Source organism: Octopus bimaculoides, chromosome 3 (genome assembly GCF_001194135.2).
Source record: "Octopus bimaculoides isolate UCB-OBI-ISO-001 chromosome 3, ASM119413v2, whole genome shotgun sequence".
NCBI classification, from domain to species: Eukaryota; Metazoa; Mollusca; class Cephalopoda; order Octopoda; family Octopodidae; genus Octopus; species Octopus bimaculoides.
The window spans coordinates 110,559,944-110,565,822 of NC_068983.1; the positions used below are offsets into that span (position 1 = coordinate 110,559,944).

Genomic DNA, 5,879 nt, shown 5'->3' on the forward strand with positions numbered 1-5,879 from the left:
TATTATTATTATTATTATTATTATTATTATTATTATTATTATTATTATTATTATTATTCAGTAATTTTATTTTTATAGCGTGCTTTCACTTCACCACCGAGCGCAGCTCTGTGTGCTTTGGGTATGTGATGTGATTTGCTGTGATTCTCTTATGGCTACTGTATTGAAAGTGTCTTGTGTAGGAGGTGTGCAGTGGCCAGTAGTGCAATTTTCTGTATGCTATATATACTTGTAAGTCCTGATGTTTTTTTTATGTATTTGTCTGAATATTATTTATCATACCTAATGCGCTTACTATGATAGGAATTGTTTCAGTCTTTAGATTCCACATTATCGTTTTTGGTCCAGTCTATAATAATTTGTCCATAACGTTTTTATTAATGTAAACCCTCTGTGGTTAATAAAGAAATCATCATTATTATTATTATTATTATTATTATTATTATTATTATTATTATTATTATTATTATTATTATTATTATTTAGTAGTCATATTTTTCACGTCTTTCACTGCGCTACCGAGCGCAACTGCGTACCTTGGGTATGTGCTTTAGTTTGTTGTGGTGCTCTTATTTTCACTGTATTGAAAGTGTTTTACGTAGGATATATGCGGTGCCTAGCAATACTATTTTTTGTATGTTATATATACTTGTAAGTCCGGGCGTTTTTGTTCTGTATTTGTCTGAATGCTTTTCTATTATAGCTAATGCGCCTAATATGATGAGAATTGTTTCTGTTTTTAGGTTCTACATTCAAGTTACCTCTATTTCCAGGTCTTTGTATTTTGAAAGTTTCTCCGTTTCTTTAAGAGAAAGATTGTCATCTCTTGGTATTGATACATTGATTAGAAAGCTTGTGTTTTCCCTTGGTGATCTCTCACAACTATATCTGGCCTATTGGCCTTAATATCTCTATCTGTGTGTATTAGCATATCCCAGAGCAAGTCTGCTTTCTCATTTTCTGTGACCTTTTCTGGCGTGTGCCTATACTTACTTTTTCCTGTTGTTATTCCATAGTGTTGGCATAGCTTCCAGTGTATAAAGGTCCCAGCTCTGTCGTTTCTGTGAATATATTCCTTCTTACCCAAGACTGGGCAGCCAAAGACAATATGAATTAGTTTTTCTTCTCCATCACCACATATTCTGCAATTATTGGTATTTCTTTTCATTACGTATTTTTGATGATCTCTGATGAGAAGGCTTTGATCTTGTGCTGCAATTAAGAATCCTTCAGTCTCTGCTTTGAGTCTTGAGCTTCTCAGCCATTGTTGGATTTTGCTTTGTCTCTTTCCTTTCTGTTTAGTTTAACCCAATATTTGCCATGAAGAGGCTTTTTTGCCATCGTTTTATCACGATCCGTTGTTGTTCAGCTTTAGTTTGGATTTCATTTGTTTTACAGCTTTTGTTCTTTCTCCTTTTTCTTCATAGCTGCTAGGTACTATGACTTCTTTTCTGTATTTGTCAGCTTCCTTAAAGACTGAAAACAATTTTTGATTTGTTCGTGCTTTGTAGCTATTTGTATTAGTTTTCCTTGCTTCTGGAGTAGGTATGTTTTTAGTCCTATGGTGGTTGTTTTGTAATGGTTTTCAATTTGTATGAGGCCTCAACCACCTTCGATACCTTGTATATATAGCTTTTCTATGTCAGATTTTGGGTGGTGCATCCTACATCCTGTCATTATTTTTCATGTTTTCCTGTCTATTTTGATTAGTTCATTTAGAGTCTAATTAAAAATATTGTAGCTGTAAATTATAACTGGAATAGTTAGCGTGTCGATACCTATTATCTTGTTTTTGGCATTGAGCTCTGTTTTCAGCATTAATCTAACTCGTCTATAGTGTTTCTTTATTATTTTCTCTTTCATTTGTGTGTGTTGTATGGTATCTAGTTCATTGGTTCCTAAATATATGTATGTCTGGCTTTGGTCTAATTCTCTTATTTTATTTGCTTTATTTCTCTTCTTCAAGAGTCTTCCGCTTGTATCCTATTATGAAATTGCTATAACATTAGCAGCATCCATGATGAGCAAATTCGTTTCGATAATGATCGCTGTTTTAATCAAGCTCAAAATGCTACTTAATTTGTCTGTGGCTCACCTTACTGTTTCTCTGTCTATATGCAGGGCTGTCGCATGATCTTTAGAGGCCCCGTGCAACTTTCTGCTTCGAGTCCCCATCTCTTCATTGAAAATTCATAATCTACACACCTTTTACTCAGTTGTATTTTACTTTATTCTGTCTGAAGTTCAATATTTCTCGTATTCTTAAGAACATCTTTAAAAGTACAAGTTAAATTTATTTCGGGCTGGAACTATCGTATAATTTCATGCTTAGGAAGGCCAACATTTTATAGAGTTGAATATCTATTCGATGGACTCACAAATATCAGAAGAGAAGCATTTCAAAATGACAACTGTGAATTATGGTTGTCTCAGCTTTTGTATGCAAAGAGGTTTATTCAAGAACATTAAAATTCAAAACGTTTTCAGTCCAGAACAAAAGCAAACTATTTCAAATTGTACATTTTTGAAAAATATACGTGAATTTTCTCAAAGACTTGATAACAGTCGAAAAAACCTTATTTTAATTCTATATTACACTGTTAGCTGTTGGATAGACAATTGTACAATTCAAACTGTAAAGTCAAAATACGAAAGATGCAAAATATGAAGAAGTTCTTACCTTTTTCTGAAATCACAAATTCAAGGGGAAGGTAGTATTATACCATGGAGAATAAAATACGTCGATCACAAACTAATTGCCCCTGAAGAATTGAGATGCTTGGTGACAATGAGCAAAGAATATCTGTACATAAATAGATCCATATACATACACACACAAACTTCTGTGTGGGTGTGTGTGTGTATGTGCGTGAACGCGCCTTATTTTTGGTACAGAAAAACTTTTGTCTCCAGTTTTTATTGCCTTAAGAGGCCACTGTTCTGGGTACAAAGTGACCATCTTTACAACAACGTCAGACAATTATATACATACATACATATATATATATATATACAGGGAGAGAGAGAGAGAGGAAGAGGGAGAGACAGAGAGACTAAGAGATGTGTGTGTGTTTGGTACACGTCTATCTATCGACCTAAGCTGGCCAAAGTCTTGTGAATGGATTTGCTAGACGGAAATAGAAAAAAGCCAGTCCTTTATATGTGTGTATGTGTGTGTTTGTGTGTATTTGCATGTATGAACGAATGTGTGTATTATGCCTGTGTGTGTATGTTTGTATGTATGTATGTATGTATGTATGTATGTATACATCCTCACAATTCATTACCATTGCTTCTTTTCCTTCTCTATCTGCTGAAGTTGTTCTTATTTTCATTGTTTTGGATTTCTATCGGTTTTCTTTTATATCCCTAGGGAATTCGTCGACAAGCTTTTTTTCATTTGCATTTTTCGTTTCTTTTAAATGTATTTACGGTACACCCTCATATTGTTTTCGTCGTCTGGTTTGAAATTTTGAGCTAGCATCTTAACCATAGTAAATAGATAACTCATCTATGTGCTTTGATCTTAACATGGGGCCCCTCAACCGTAGAGGCCCCCTGCGACCGCAAGGGTTGCAAGGGCTTAGCAACGGCCCTATCTATATGCCTTATATTTAGTGGCACATCCTTGTTCAAACCACACATTTTACCTCTCGTCATTTCTAGAAACACATTGTCTTCATCGTTCAAGACTTGGGAAAAATTCACTGTCATTTGTCCAGCTAAATCATCTTCACTACTTACTTCATCAGCATTCTCCTTAATTACTTTTTCAACTTTTATTCTTCTCTAAATTTCTTCACCCCCTAATCCTGTACTCCAATCATTTATGCAAACTACTCCTGCCTGGTCTTTCAAACGTAGAATAGAATCTTCAAGATTTCCTTTTCATCCCATATTCTCTTCATTCGTTTCATGAAACTTCCTTCATTTGACTCACTTCTCAGCCAACATTCAATCACAATTACGTTTATCACTTTCCCATTTCACTTTCCTACCACTGCACTTTTGACTTCGGTTCTGATCAATGACTTGATGACGACCTGCCGAATCTTGGTAAGACACTTTTTGCCTGCAGTGCGTGACACCGTTCTTGTTTCTTTGTCTTGTTATTTTACTGCTTACACGGTGTTATCTAACCTAGTACTGTACGGTCATGACACTTTTGTAAACCCTTATTACTTCATAACGAAACCCTCCTTCTCTTCCTCCTCCTCATTATTATTTTTATAACTAATTTTACTAGTAGTAGTAGTAGTAGTAGTAGTAGTAGTAGTAGTAGTAGTAGTAATAGCTGTTTTCTAGTTTTAGTGTAGTTATTGCTAGTCGCGGTAACCTTTGCAGTAGTTCCTACAAAACTATATTCTTCCTCATTATTGCCTACATCATAAATTCACATTCTGAGCAATTCACTCTGCCGTTAGTAATAATTAAACAAATACTTCATAAAATTTCAAACCATGATCTTGAACAGTAGAATTAGTAATTTTATTGCAGCATTAATATTGCATTAATTAAGAGCAGTACATTTAAAGCAGAGAACTGGAGACTTCAAGCGATGTATTTCGATACACCAGAGGACAGTGAAAGTTAGCAGTGGATCTTCCTCCTTACAGTGTTCATAGTAATTAGTTTTATTTCAGTTTCCGACACAGCGGTATTTCTACTATAAGAACATTACTTGCAGAATTGACTTGACCTACTACGTCTTCAACACATCTTTAATAATCTTTTTATTAATACGATAATGGAGTTTTGAAATGATATTAAATTCAATTTCATAACAATTTATATTCTTAAATGCATACACAATTAGCTTAATTTCATAAATAATCCCAGCATGATACATATTTTTGTAATCAGCAGATATTTCAACGCCACCATCTGAGGTGTGTCATATAGTCTCAACAATTCTACGTATTGATTTAGCCAAAATAGACCACTACATTTTATCAGCGCTGCTTTATAATATTTTCTACTATTCAGCTCCTTTTAGTTGTATTTGGGCACAAGGCCATTATTGGGGATACCATATTGTCGACTGAATCGATCAAGAGTACGGAAAAGCAAATTTGACTGACGTGCCTGTACTTAGACTGGAATAATATTGTTGAACAGGAATCTTTGGTTGCTATTATTTATAGCAATTAAGGCAGCGAACAAAATTAAGGCACCGAACAAAATGCTGCTAGGCATTTTCCCCGTTTTTTTGCGTTCTGAGTTAAAATTTCGCAGATGTCGACTTTGCATTTCATCGTTTTGGGGGTCGATAAAAAAAGTACCAGCAGAGCACTGGGGTCGATGTAATCGAATTCCTCACTTCTCAAATTTGCTGTCCTTGTGTCAAAATAAGAAAAGATTATCGCAATTACGACAGATTATTGCAATTAGGCGCAAGAGTGGCTGTGTGGTACGTAGCTTGCTTACCAACCACATGGTTCCGGGTTCAGTCCCACTGCATGGCACCTTGTCTTCTACTATAGCAAGTGTCTTCTACTATAGCCTCGGGCCGACCAAAGCCTTGTGAGTGGATTTGCTAGACGGAAACTGAAAGAAGCCTGTCGTATATATGTATATATATATATATACATATATATGTACATGTGTGTATATGTTTGTGTATCTGTATTTGTTCCCCAACATCGCTTGACAACCGATGGTGGTGTGTTTAGGTCCCCGTAACTTATCTATCTATCTATCTATCTATCTATCTATCTATCTATCTATCTATCTCTCTCTCTCTCTCTCTCTCTATATATATATATATATATATATATATATATAAACAATATATGAGTATATTCATATATATGTACATGTATGTATATACGTTCATCCACATGTACATATAGATACATAACTGGGTACATGACGTGGCA

At 34.8% G+C, this 5,879-nt stretch overlaps 1 long non-coding RNA gene across 2 annotated transcripts in view; it reads right to left on the minus strand.

Annotated features, from left to right (window-relative positions):
* Positions 1-5,879, minus strand: part of LOC106875189 (uncharacterized) — a 118,277-nt gene that overhangs the window by 98,180 nt on the left and 14,218 nt on the right. The gene's annotated exons all lie outside the window — the stretch shown is intronic.